Genomic DNA, 15,390 nt, shown 5'->3' with positions numbered 1-15,390 from the left:
TATTGCACACTCGGAGTTAAAAGGCCTTAAATCAATTATAGTGATCATCATGAGCTACACTAGCTTGAAAATACAAATATACAACGCAATGACATGATAAACCAAAACGGCTGGAAGTGTTATTATGGGGTATGGGCCTTACTGGTGAGTGGTCCGAGTGGAACTTAATCGATTTTCCTCTTTTTAAGGCTTTCCGCATTTATGATTTATGAATGTCAAAAAATAAAAATAAAAAGCCCTTTTTGTTTTTTTGGGTGAATTTGCTCACAATGACTTGATGGCACTATAAGCATTTATCACGTTAGAGATTTAGAATTGCCCCAGCCTTTTTTTTCACCGAAGAATGTGAGAAATTTGTTCTTGGTCTCAGAATTACTGAAAGTAATGAAAGGATGCAGAGGTCTATTTTTTAATATAGAATATACGAGAGCCAATACCAGGTGCATAATAAGTCACAAAACAAAACACATACGTAAGATGATTACTTTAAGAACTCCTGCGTCACATGTATGTACAACTCCAACATAGAACAAAATATGTTAACAAAAAAAAGGAGACATGAGAAAGTATATGTATAAAAGAACAGAGGTGATAACCTCAGTGGAATGGAAATACAAAATCATTACAGATGTCAGCCATTGGAATACTTGGCAACAATACACAAAATCATTTTAATGAATCCATTGGCTGATTTTGCAGCATATGTATATATCAACCTTCTATAACATGTAACAATCTCAATATCAAGAGCCTTTAAAAAGTATCAAGTGTTTATTTCCATGACTAACTCTGTTATCATTGCCAAGCAGAAGCGGATATCAGATTCCTGTTTTTCCAGCCCAAGAGCATAGCCCCATCCTTCTCCACTAGATTATAATGTTCTGAATAACACCTCAGCAGGCTCAGGGACGGAGCTACCTTGGGGCTGAAGAGGGGGTGGGGGGGGGCATGGCCCCCCCGACCTTTGAAAAAATATTCCCTAGTATATATATTAGCATAAAAAATATACTTTTGAGTCTAAAATTAATATACTTGCCCCCCTCTCCCAAACAATTTACAAGCTGACCCATGAAATAAAAATGAAAAAAATTATCAAATCATCCCTTGTCTAGTTGTCCCAAGAATATCAAGAAAAACATTTAGCTAAACATTTGGACAATTTACAAATTCGGACAACAAGGAAAATCTACAAAACAATTCATATATTCAGATAATAATAATAATAATAATAATAATAATAATAATAATAATAAATAAATAAATAAATAAAAAACCAATCAATTATAAATCCTAGCAAAACAAATCACAAAAGCCCAATAACCTCTACCCAATTTCTACCTCTCATTTGAGAGCTTTTTGTCCCTCTCAAGTTACTCCACCCCATACTTACAAAGACAACTCCTATGCTGCTAATCATTCCATCCGCACACCAATTAGTGTCACCAACAACCTGGATCAATTTGGTGTCTTTAACTCAATCCTTGAAAAAATTTTATTTTTTTAAAAATCTATTGCTCACCTGGATCAGTTGGTGTCTTTTAAAAATTTACTTTAACAATGCATTATTAGCATTAGTTTATTCTTGATTATAATATCTATTATTGATTTTTTAAAAAAATACAAAAAATAAATAAAAAATTAATGCTAATAATGCATTGTTGTCAACCTTTAGTATTAATATTCTAACTTTTTAAAATTCTTGAACAAAGAAATTTGGCCCCCCCTAAATTTGAATCCTGGTTCCGTCCCTGAGTAGGCTCTTTATCACAAAATTGACATAAGTGCTCAATGGATATTGGCGAAACCCTGCCATTGTCAATCTAGACTTCCACTTGCCAAAGAGCTCATGACGCTCCTTTCCCTCACAAGCAATAACGTTCACCATACCCTTGGCCAAACAATGCTGCTCCACATTGATACGCTCCTTGCTGTTTCTTGGCAAGGTGACATCGATTGATTCAAACATTGCCAAGTAGTATTCTAGAGTTTCCACAAACCTATGGAAGAAAGGGATTGTGTTTGTGTTTGATTCTTGCTCTACCCAAGTGACCACCTTGGGAGAAAGTGACTTTATCCTTCTCATAAGACAAAAAATGGGTTTAGAGAGAGAGAGAGAGATAAGGGCTGATCTCAAAGATATCCACCGTGAAGGTGGTGATGGAGGGTGTGAAGTTAAGCCCTTGGAGTTTGCCCATGGAGGCTGTGGATTTAGAGAGAGAGAGAGAGAGAGAGAGAGAGAGAGAGAGAGAGAGAGAGAGAGAGAGAGAGAGTTTTTACGTTTAGTAGGGATTAGGGGATCTGAGATAGATCAAAGGCCCTGTTTGGTAAGTGTGTTTGAACACTCTTTTGAGCATTTTAAACAACATTACATACATTTTCACACACTTTTTCACCCACACGTATATCAAAAACACTCAAACTCCTCTACCAAATGCCCCCTAAAATTTGAAACAGAAATCAAAAGAGAAATAAGAAATAAATTATAGAGGATAATGGGTCGGGTCAGTCCTAACCTTAGGTCCAACCTGCTAGCCCAAATCCATGTTCAAGTCAACCCTAAATCCAGTTCAGCTCACTCATACACCAGCCTAGACCCAAATTGAACGCCTCCAAGCTCCAGCCGAGACTTCTTAAAATCCCAAGCCCACCACTTAGACTTGAGCCCATCAGGTCCTCAACCTTAGCCCAATCCGAAACTTTGCCTCCTAATCACATCAAAAGTTTAGCCCAATTCCAAAAATGCCAAAACCCTCATGCAATTATATCCAAGCCCACACCTAAATATGCCCCATCAGAATTCTTGAAGTCCAATCTCAATCAAGAAACCACCCAACCCGTGCGTCCACAAGCCACCAACATTCCCAAAATACCTTTTAACCCCAAATCTTTTTCAAATTTCAATTTGACCCCAAAAGTTTTTCAAATTCACTTTGACCCTACACTTTCCAAAATTACAATTTGACTCAAAACTTTTCCAAAATTATATTTTGAGTCAAGAGTGATATTGGGTTGGCCTGCAAACCGACCCGATAGAAATCAGGTTTGCCTAGCTGAAACCTGACCCAAAAATTCAGATCTATTATTGGGTCAGTTTTTAAATGTTGGAAAGGCTTTTTATTTTCAATTTTTTTTAAATGTTGTTTTGGGCCATGGGATTTTTTCTCCCATGTTGTTTTGGACCTCTCTGCTGTATATTGAAAACCTTTCTGATCAACAATACAAAAAATGCAAGTATACTAATTACAGAATTATATCCCACGAAGGAACTACTAATCTTCAACTTGAATCTTGGAATGAAAAAAATCCAACCTACCACAATTTTATAGATAACCTCATTAAATTGTGAAACTTTTTCCATTCTATGATCAATTTGACTCACATCAATACCAAGACTAGTACAATTTGGTGACATCCAAGTCACCATGACCAATCTGTTGAGTTCCAAAATAGCACACACTCAACATCCTTCAAACCTCAACAAATCTAAATCAAATAAATTAAACAGAACCATCATTCCCATCTTCAAAGAAAACCCAAATCATCCAATATTATCAAAAAAATCAATAATAAAACAACCTGAATTCATATTCCTTGAATGAAAAATAGATGGTACTTAAATCATCTTAACATTCACCATAACTGGGAATTTGTTAGTTTACATTGATCAATCAAAGCCTGTTTTGACAGAACTCCTGGTTTGTCTTGTTCCCTGGCACTAGCAATGGGATACCACTAATAGAGGGTTTGCTCAGCAAATCATAAAGCTCGCTACAAGTAAACACAAGTAACAAAATCGAGATGTCAATCTAGAAGTTCCATATTCCAAGTTATGAAACAAAATAAGAATTACATGCTTCAAGTCCCATGACAATTAAGATACTTTTTATTGAACTCCAAACTAGAAAGGGGAATGCTGAAATACAAGATCGCCCAAGCTTCCTTTCACCAAGAGCCCATCTGCAAGATCAGCTATTTGTCAAATAATCATTTCACAAAGAACATAAATTATTTTTAAAACACTAAAACAAAAGTAAAAGCAGTTTGGTTATCTCTTGTTTGCAACCAGCCTTTTCAAGTAGCAAATAACTTGTCCATGTTATAGCATGTATAATTACATGTTTCTTAAGCCTGTTACACACTTTTTTGAACTTAAAATAAACAGTGTAGGAAATGCTTTTGCTTCATGTACAGTTAATGTATTGCATCTCTTTTCCATCCTAGAATTCAGCTCTAAATTTAGTGTTTGGATGCAGCTAGAGTCATGTTCAGTCTAACTATAACTTCTGATTCTGTATTGCTTTTGCTTGCATTGAGAATTTGAGACACTTTGAATGGTACACCACTCACTCCCTGTAGAAAACTCAACAAGTGTGCCAAATGCACTGACTATTTTTTTTTTTGGGGGGATAAAATGCACTGACTAAAATAAAACAATAAAATTGAACCAGATTTAAATCCTACAAACATGGCACAGAAGTATTTCTAAGCAACACACTTGGATTCTCATCTCATCACCTCTTAAATTCTAGTCTATATAATCACAAAATCCAATGTACGTGTTAAATGAATATTAGGGCCGGCCCAACAAAATTTGGGGCCTAAGGCAAAAATTTTATATGAGGCCTTTTTATATGTAAGCATTAATTAAATAAAATTATATAATACTAATTAAATTAAGACTAATTTGATGTAAATACAGAAATTGATGTATAATACTAACTAAACTAAGGTTAATTTCAAATAAAAGATTGAATATTATAGTTGAATAAAAAATAATTTACTTTAACTTGTATATATAACTATGCATAGTTAACTACAGTTGTAATTTAAATTTAAATTTTATATATTCTTTTTAAGAGAAAAAGATAGATAGATATTATTTGGTGTGTGGCTTAGTAGGAGATTAGTCATCATTGGTGATTTATCACATTTGCAGCATTTTATTTGAAACATCTAAGGGTTTCAATTAGGTTAAATTTTTATTGGTCTCCTATTTTAAAAACCTTTTTAGAAATAAAAAAGAAAAATACTAAAAATACTACAAAATGTTCACAATAAATGTGATTATGACGGTAATTGATGAATTATTATTTGTGTTTGAATTACTTTTTTATGTGATTGGTGATATGTCAGTTAAATCTATAATAAAATTTGTGGTATTTTTAGTATTACTCTTAAAAAAAAGTACCAATTATTTAAAAAATGTTATATTTTTATAAAATTTTGGGCCTTTTACTAAGCGAGATGGGGCCTTTTTTTAGTAGGGAAATTTTTTATTTGTTGTGGGGTATTAGGCTTAGACCTAAGTTGCTTAGGCCTTGAGCCGGCACTGATGAATATATTATTAATATTAGCAACATGATGTGTGTTATACCATGTTGAGTATGCTAGAGTGGATGCGGAAGGGAAAGTATAGAATAGGAACACCGAGAACATGAGGGTTACGTGGTTCAGCCTTGACCGCCTACATCCACGGAGGAATCCCTTAAGGACCACATCTTTATTGTGTAAGAGTGTAGTACAATAACCTCCTGTGTTACAATAAACCCTAACGTGAGTATATATAGGCGACTAAATCCTAGACTACTAGTACAAGTAGGATTGGGCTTGAGCCTATTATATTGGGCTAATATATGTTTAATATATATCTCTAACAAAACGAAAAAAGAAAAAGAAAAAGAGAGAAGTTTACAAAATCAAGAGATTGCATTAGTCATGATATATTAACAAATCACATAATTCGCCAAAAATAAGAGTAACAAATAACATTTATTAGTGTATATGAATCCAGATGTAGGCCCCATATGTTGTATAATTGTATTAACATTCAAATTAAAAATGCTGGATTTACATGCTCAGATCACACTTTTCTTTTCATCAAGTTACATGCTGAGATTAAACAGTAGCTTTCTACACACAACAACCATCACAGTCTCAACTTCAAGCACATACTAAAATAAATTTTGTATTGAGCTCCAAAAATTATGGTTGGAACCTAAACTTGGGATTCCTTTTATTAACACAATATCGACACACACATTGTCTTTATCATCCCTCCTTTGTTGTGGGTCATTATTATTTTATCACTCAAAGTCACCAACTCCACACACAAGAAAAATTTTAAATATCAGCTTCATTTGTTTCAATCTAAAACATATCAAACTAAAACAATTTTCAACCTAAATTACCAACTCCACACACAAAAAATAACTTGGAAAGAACTCAGGTCCATCAAATATAGGTGGGGACTTGTCTATTTCTCATGTTAGTTTTATACCTTAAATTAACGCAGCAAGCAAACAAAGCTATTTAGTTTCAAAAGCAATCAAACTAAATACCTCAATGGTAAGTGGTAACACAGTAATATTCCAATTCTCTATAGTATTTCGCCCCTACGAGTTTCTAATGGGGCCTCATTGACGGTGACAAAGCCACTTACATTATACTTCATCACTCACACAACGTGAAGAAAGAAAGTATACTACTCAGGCAATGCAGAAAAATGCAAAAGCAACCCCATTTGAGTAAGATTCACGCCAAACCCAGATCACAAAATGCAAGAAAATTAAACCCAAACAGGATATTCACATAAAAATAAAATAAAATAAAAAATCAAACCCAGTACAGAATCAAAAGCAACCCCATTTGAGTAAAAACAATTATACCTTAGAATCCAATATGTTAAAGATCTTGCTGAGACCAAATTGCTTTCCTCTCTAAGATAAATAAACCAATGAGATAAGTTTGTGTTGAAAAAAAAAAAACCCAAAATCGGAGACTAAGGTGGTGTTTGGGTATTGCATTTCTTGCGTTGCGTTTTCTGCGGTTTTTTTTTTTTTTTTTTCCTAGACACGCGTCTGGCACTATTCATTGTCCATGAACAGTGATTTTAGGCTTATGAACAGTGCCAAACACATGAACAGTAACTTTTTTATTGTTTTCAGTTTTCAACAAAATAAGCGGTATCCAAACGGACCCTAAGAGAAGGAAATTAAAGAAGAAGATAAAAACCAACAAAGAGATAGATGACTTACACACGTAGAGAGAGAACTTGATGAGAATGAGTAAGATTTAGAGAGCTGAGAGAGGCGGAGGAGCTAAGAGAGGCAGAGAGAGCAGAAAGGTGTATGGTTTTTTTCTAAAAAGTTTTCGGGTCTAGAGGTATATTTATCTCAGCCTGACCCCGACCCGAAACCGAAAATAACCTGATATTCAAACCCAAACCCAACCTGAATATTTCCAGACCCACCCAAAACCCATTGGATCAAGTCGTGCCGATCGGGTGGGTTGGGTCCTGCTCAGCCCTAATTTTGACCCTTAAACTTTCATGAAATTACATTTTAACCCCTAAAGCTTCAAAAATTGAACAAAGGCTCTTGAGGCCACAAAAAAATGCTTTTTTTCTTGTTTTGCCAAAACAAAATGTTTCCCTTAAAAAATAATAAATTTGTCAAACGACATTTTTAGACTTTATAGGAATTTAACCTTTGTGTCCTTGATATTTTTTTGTGTCTTTTGCCTAAGATAAAATATATTGGGAAAATGAATTGCACCATTGCTTTTGTTAGGCAATATTTAGGAGAGAGGTTAGCTTTACTTAATTCAATAAAGCAGTTTATCTCTCTTAAAAAATGCCATGCAATCACATGTTTAGTTATGCTTGTTTTATCTTGCTTTCTAAAATAAATTGTTCACATGTCTATGCATGCACACGTCACCCTAGGGTAGATTATACATGTCATGCATTCACATGTCATCCTAGAATAGATTATATGTCATTCTAAGATTCTTCATCTATAAATTCATACACACGTCACCTTAGGGTAGATTATACATGTCATACATACACATGTCACCTTAGGGAAGATTATACATGTCCTGCATTAACGTGTCTCCTTATGGTAGATTATACATGTCATACATTCACATGTCATCTTAGGATAGATTTGTTTCCTTTTATTGCACATGCATATTATCCATTTTTGTTTAAAACCAAATGCAAAATATTTTAAATTGTTCTTTAAATGGTTTGTTTTAAGATTAATTTGAAACAAGGTACTATCCTTTTGGATAGGCAATGTGGGGTACCTAACACCTTCCCCAGACATAATCGAGCTTCAAGATCCATGTCTTCGAGTTCGAAACATTTTCTTTTATTTTTTTATTTTAGCTTAGGAGCCCTTAGGGTTTTCTAAGTCAATTTAGAAAGTAAAATTGACTAGACTTAGCCTAATAGTTAGTGGCTACTCCTTAAAATAAATATAGGTGTAAATGCTCACATTCACACACCCCACCTTAGTGTTGTACACTTACATAGGTTTTTTGCAATTTTTCCACTAACACGTGTCGCCAAAATCTGGGTACAACACACCCCCCCCCCCCCCCCAAACTAACTAGCTCCCAATGCCTAGTGTACCATGGTCGGGTCAATGGTGGTCTAATTAGCAAGTATCAATCACCAAGATCACCAATTTGTAAACAAGCTCTTATATTGTGTTAGGGTCATATTTTCTATGTAATTGGCTAATCATTTGACAAAACGCACTTTACTTGTAATTAGGTAGATCTAAGTTGGGTTTAATGCATCAAGAAGTATGTTGTTCAAACATATCAAGTGGTTTCATTAAAGTCATGAAAATTGATCCAAGAAACAAGTGAAGAAAAGCTAAATCATTAAGTCTTGACAGAAGCTTAACAAATATTGCTATCAATGTTAAATGAAGAAGCTCAACACAAGCTCGATCTATTGAAAATTACGATTTTAGAATTTCTAGATCTAAAATTTGGCCCATGCTGTATTATTTGATTAGGGTTTCTATTCTCACAACCCTAGTCATATAAAAGGCATATTTTAGAAATCATCACATACAGATATAAAGACCCAGAATTCATATACTCTCTGTGAAGCTACTGCCTTTATGCGCCATAGGGTTTTGTAACCAAGTGCTTCCTGATCTTCATTGTTTATGAAGTAAAGAACTTTGCAGTCAACAATAATCATTTAAGTTGCTGGAGTTAGTTACGTACTGGGATTCGTGCAAAGGAGTTAGTCACAAATTAGAGATTTTTGCAACAAAGGAAAGAATGCTACTACAAGATCAAGTCCAATTGGGTATTGGTGCGTAGGTTTAGCCGTATATTGGTAATTTGGAATAGCTAGGGTAGTGGTAAGATTCCTCATACTTGTAACCTCTTGATTTTCTTGAGAGTAGTGACCTTAAATTCACTTGGTGGGGGTTTTTCCTTGCGAGAGGGTTTCCCCATTTGTCAACAAATTGCCATGTCAATTTATTTTCCACTACATTAAGTTTATTTGGTGATTTGTTGGTGCTGTGGATGACTAAATTTCTTGTTCGAATTAAATCAAACGAGTAAAATAGTTTCACATATGCGACTTTGTATTGATGAATATGTGGTACAATTTTCTGTAATTACAAAAGAGTGAACCGCTAATCCGATCTCCTTGAAAGATTTGTTGATTGGAATTGTGGTGATGTGATTTTGATTCAAACACAAGATATCCTTCGATTTGGCTGAGGAATGGATCGAAGATCTTTGAAACGGAATTACAATTAATCTCTAGCTATGAGCTTGTTAGAAATTCTTTATTCTTCACGTTCTTCGTGTTCTTCGTGCGTTTTTCTTTTTTGAAGGTTTGTGGTGGAAGTTCTTTGGTGCTTTAGAGGCTTGAATCCGTAGAGCTTCGCTAATTTGTGGTTTATTGAGGTTTCTGGAGGCTTTCGAGCTTGATTCCAGTGAACTTTGAGATCTAGGAAGATGATTTGAATGATTTCTCTTCGAATGTTCTTCGTATTCGAAGGTTTGTGACTTAAGTTCTTCGGGGCTTTGGAGGCTTGAATCCGTAGAGCTTCACCAATGTGTAGTTTCTTGAAGTTTCTGAAGGCTTTTGGGCTTGATTTCAACAAACTTTAAGATCTAGGCAGGTAGTATAGATGATTATGTTTTGAATGTTCTTCCTATTCGAGGTTGAAGTTGTTAAAGTTCCTTGAGGCTTTGAGCCTTGATTCTTGCAAAGCTTCTATTCTTCTGAGTGCTTTTGAATCTTCTCTAATGTTGCTTGTGCTTTGGATGTCTTAATTGTGTAGAAATGCCTTAGGAAGGCTTCTATTTATAGGAGTTTAAGGGTGAGTGAGCAACACGTGGCGAAGCTTGATTGGTGACATGTGTCACAGTTTGATTGGAAGAGCTTTAAGACTTTTTCTCCAACACATGTGGCATCTTTTGATTGGCTGAAATGTTTTAATTTTCAATGTGACACATGTCAGCACCCAATTGGACTACCTATGCCATCACTTACACACGCTGAGCTACTTATGTCATTGCTTACACATGTCGATGTGTGATTGGTTTTTGCATGCATTTTATGCCCCTATTTCAATGATACTTAGTAAATTTCCGTTGGTTTTTGAGTAGTGATAGCAAAACCTAGTAGCAGTACGTGGCACTTTGTAGTTGGCCATATTTTGTGGACTTGGTAGTATGATGTGTTAGCTTGTGATAGGTCGGGAATTTTCCCTCTCTACAAATGCCCCCTCGAGACACATTCACGCACATAGTTTTGGAATGTGGTGTTGGAATGAGTTTCAAAAATGGATTTTTACACTTGACTCTTCAAGTGAAGTAGTTGAAGGTGGTGAAGCTTTCAACAAGATGAAATAATTTCAAAAGAGTAGACCCACCCATATGAAAGGTTTTGATGAGACCAAAAAGTGGTCAGCAAGTAATTGAATGTACCTGCATGACTGAGCCTCCTCAACAGAGGTTAAGTTGAAGTATTTTCAAAAGTGTGTTCCATGGTATTTGGAATAGGTTAGTGGGGCAAAAGTTATTTGCAAGTAGTTGGATGTACTTGCATGATTGAATCATTTTAGTAAAGGTTAAGTTGTGGTAATTTTAGAGGAGTATTTTGGATCATCAGCGACGATCACAGGGTGTAGAAGATGGTGATGAGGCGAGGATGTTGGCTAGGTACAAGATGCAGAGCTATGGGGCTAGTCTCGTGTTTTTAAGAACTCTTGGTGAAATTGTCTCAAAAGGACTTCAAGTTACAGAGAGGACATGTGGGAAAGTGGTTAAGTGTGCTTGTGTCATTGTATCACTTAAGTTAAGTTTAGGTAATTTCAAAAGCATATGGATTTTGTGCCTGCTGGTGGTGGTTATGAAAAGAAGACGATAATGATAAAGCAGAGTTGGTGCCTATGTGAAACATACGACACAATGGAGCTAGCCCTGTACATCGGGGAATTTTTAGTGTAGATGTTTCTAGGGGAGTATACTTTGGAATACGAGATTGACTGCATCCTAAATGAGGTCCGGTAGCAAGTCATCGAATATGCTTGTGTGATGGGACCATGCCAACAGAGTTAAGTTGAAGTAATTTCAGAAGTATATTTTTTGAAATTAATCAAGTTGATCTTAAGTTGGAGTAATTCCAGAAAAAATGTGTCTTAAAGTACCAACAACGATGACCTTTGTGTCCCGAGCTAGTGAAGACATGGAATGTGGCTTTGGAGGAAACACATCCTTGATTGACCGATACCAAAGGCTGATTTTTGATGAGTTGGGACCTTGGAGATTGCTGTGAGTGTTGAATGAGAGAAAATTTGTAGGATGCCCTAACACCTTTCGACACTTAACCAACAAAACTTGTTGAAAGATATGAACAAAGTCAGGAGGTTGGTTGAGAGATATGGAGTTGTGGCCTTGCAATATGTTGGAAAAGCACAGAAAATGAAAGATAGAGCTAACTTGTGATCCTGGTTTTAGAAACCAGCCAAGTTGCTATTTGTTCCAAACCTCTACTTTTGCTGTAAGACCAAGCAATTGGAGAGAGACTATAAGGTCCTCAAAGCAGTTAGGAGGTCTCCCAAGCTTAGAAACAGGTGTGTCTGCTAGACTTAAATCTCCTAACTAAGTAGATCTGAGGTAGCATGAGATTATGATGTGGGCTAGGTTATGTGAAATTTATGGACAAATGTGGTCATTAAGTGGAGAACAAAGTTTGTTCGGTTCTCAAAACTACAATGATTATGAAGCAATAGTGGTTGCTAGGTATTGAGAATGATGAAGTTATAGCGAGAAATGGCTATGAGAAGGAGGATTTGAAAATTTGAAAGAAGCAAATCTTCATTTCATGATTCAATGTGTTTTTCTTGATGAGTTTCAATGAATTCGAACCTTCTATTTATAGCGAAGAGAAGAAGAATGATAGATGGGTATGTTAGATGAGAATCATGGATGAGAATTTTTGGTGAGAATGGTAGGCACCGAATGAGAATGGTAGGTGGGAGACTGGTAGGCACCAAACGAGAATGGTAGGTTAAACTGGTGACCTAATGTAATTTCAAGTTTAAGACACTTGTGAGAGTTCATCTATTCTTTGAAAGGGAAGCCTTGATGAAGTCTAGAGGATAACCTTGATGGAATCCAAACTAAATAGGTGAATCTTAAATTTTGATTTCGGGAGCTTGAGTTTTGGAAACTGCTAGTACTTTGGAGAAGTGGGTCAGATTGGTGGTTTCAAAGTCCTAAACAAAGAAACAGATTTCAAAATCAGAATCTTCGCGAAAATCTGAGTGGGACAAGCTTTGCTCGGACATCTTGATTCTTGGTCAAAGTTCACATCAAAGCCAATAGTCATAGAATCACACTATTTGAGCACTTTTGGATTCTCATATGAAGGAAAAAAAAAACCCCAAAATCATAACCTACATGAAAAACAGAGCAAGACAGGTCCTTGAAAATTTTGACTTTTGGTCAAGATTTATGCAAAAATCAAATTTTTGGAAATTGGACTGTTTGCGCAATTTTAGAATCTCAAATGAAGAAATGGATTCCAAAATTGGAATGTACTTGAAAAACTGAGTAAGACAGGCTTTTTCTGAAAATTTTGACTTTTGGTCAAAGTCAAAGTTCAACCATAGTCAAACCTTTCTCCCTTTTTTATTTATTTTTGGCAAAAATGCACTTTTAGTCCCTACATTTTGGGTCAATTCCCATTTTGGTCGTAAAATTTATTTCATTACTAATTTCATCCCTAAAAAGTGAAAATCGTTTTTAAAATGGTCGTTGTCGTCAGTCAACCAATGGAAAAATCCTATGTGTCTAATGGAATGCCATGTTAGCATTTTAATTAATAAAAAAAAGCCAAATCAAATTATTTAAACTAAAATAAAATAAATTAAAAAACAAACCTTTAATTTCTTAATTTTAATTTAAACTGAAAATACAAATTTGATTTAAACTGAAATTTTAATTTCTCAATTCTCAGTTTTAAATTTTTTTTATCACAATCATCTGCACCAAACCCCACGAACCCAAGTTACCCAACCCAACATCAAATTTCTTGGTCACCAACATCACAGCATCAATTTAGTCCCTCTCTCTACCCATTGTTCTCTCACTCTCTGTCTCTTTGATTTCTCTTTGATCTGCTCCAAACCCAGACACCCATGGCCAAAGACACCAAGCTCTAAACCCAGAAACCCATGGCCAAAGACCCCAAGAACCCATGGCCAAAGACCCCAAGCTCTGCCTCTCATGATCACGAGCCGAGGAGGCGGATTTCTTTGATTGATGAGGATGACGACGACGAGGCCAAACACTATCTCTTCGATTAATGAGGATGACAACGACGAGGAGGTAGTCATTTGTCGGGACGGCGTCATTTGACGAAGTGGCCGAGGAGGTAGAAACGATGGGGTTTGACAGCGTTGTTGGATTTAAGGAGGCAGAAACGGTGCCGTTGGATCTACTCCAAACCCAAAAACAACAGAATTTGCTAAGAAGGTAAAGTATGGGAAATAAATTCTAGAAATTTCTTCACAAAGATAAGATTTTTGAGAAAGGGAGAGATATCTTAGTTGGATTTAGGTTGGTGTTTGGCACAAAATTTGAAGGAGATGTTTTTTTTTTTTTTTTTTTTTTTTTTTGTTACTTGTTGCTATGTTTGGTTGCTAAGAGATGGGTTTGTTTAGTTGGGATCGACTCTCCCTTAATTGATGGTGGTGGTGGGTTTGATTGTGAGAACGTGAAGTTTGCTTGGTTGCTCTTGTTTTGGGTTTGTTCTTGTTCTGGGTTTGTTTGGTTGGGTTCGACTCGCTCTTAATCAATGGCGATGGTGGGTTTGATTGTGAGAACGTGAATTTTGCTGGGTATATTGATTGTAAGAACGTGAAGTTTGATTCTGGGTTTGCTCTTGTTGCAGGATTTAGGAAGAACCTAAAGAACAAGTTTTTATGTTCTTACCAAAAAATAATGAAAGTAAAAAAAAGTAATAATAATGATAATAAAATTAGATTAAAGATTTTTTTAATTTATTTTTTAATTTAATTTAAATACTATGATCTGGCAGTTTTTATTAATTTAAATACTAACATGGCATTTAAAAATGCCAAATAATCTTTTTTTTAATAATATTTTAAAGGTCAAGTCAGCGCTATGTCAACAAGCAGGGCATTCCATCAGACACGTAGGATTTTTTTGTCGGTTAGCTGACGGCAAGGACCATTGTAAAAACGATTTTCTTTTTTTAGGGATGACATTAGTAACAAAATCAATTTTGGGACCAAAATGGGAATTGACCCAAAATGTAGGGACCAAAAGTGCATTTTCGCCTTTATTTTTTTTAATTTTTATATATTACTTTTTTTTTTTCATGGCAACAGTTTGAATCCAAGTTAGGGTGAACGGGTCAAACCGGGTTGGCCTGGACAAACAGGTCAAGCTAGTGGAGGATGACGTCATCTATGATGTCATGGCCCTGAAGGGCGCGTGTCAGCACTTGGTGCATGAACGTGCGTGAGGGAATGCTCACACGTGGGAAGTTAGAATGGCGCATGTTGACATGTGTTTCTAAAGGCGGCGAAGCCAAATTTTCTAGTGGTGCGTGGGGGTGTGTGACATTGATTTTGGATCCGAAATTTTTAGGTTTTGCGGATCGGGACTTTCTGGATCGACTGGTAATGCCACTTCCTTGAAATGAAGTCTAGATTTGTGAAGGAGTAGGCCGCAATCTCCAAAACTTTTGGTAGCACATGATAGCTCTGTTGAGATTGACTTTTCTAGGTTTTAGAGGTCGAAGTCCATTTAAGATCCTTATGGGTTCATTTTTTGTGAAATGATGTCAAGATTTTTACAAATCTAAAAGAGAAGACCGTGGGTGACCACTTGTATTGGCTTTTCTTGTTCTTTTGCGGCGGCGGCTCTAACAAGGCAGTACCTGTGCTTTGACTTGAGGGTCAAGAGGTAGTTGGTGAGCTACCATATTCTGTATGCCATCTTTCATTTCAACATTCAATGCAGTTTTCTTTGATTTTGAGTGCTGTGAACTTGCAAAATCTGACTTTGAACTTCAATTGTTTTCACATT

Source organism: Quercus lobata, chromosome 8, assembly GCF_001633185.2.
Source record: "Quercus lobata isolate SW786 chromosome 8, ValleyOak3.0 Primary Assembly, whole genome shotgun sequence".
In the NCBI taxonomy this organism is placed as follows: Eukaryota; Viridiplantae; Streptophyta; class Magnoliopsida; order Fagales; family Fagaceae; genus Quercus; species Quercus lobata.
This window is presented reverse-complemented; position numbering follows the sequence as displayed.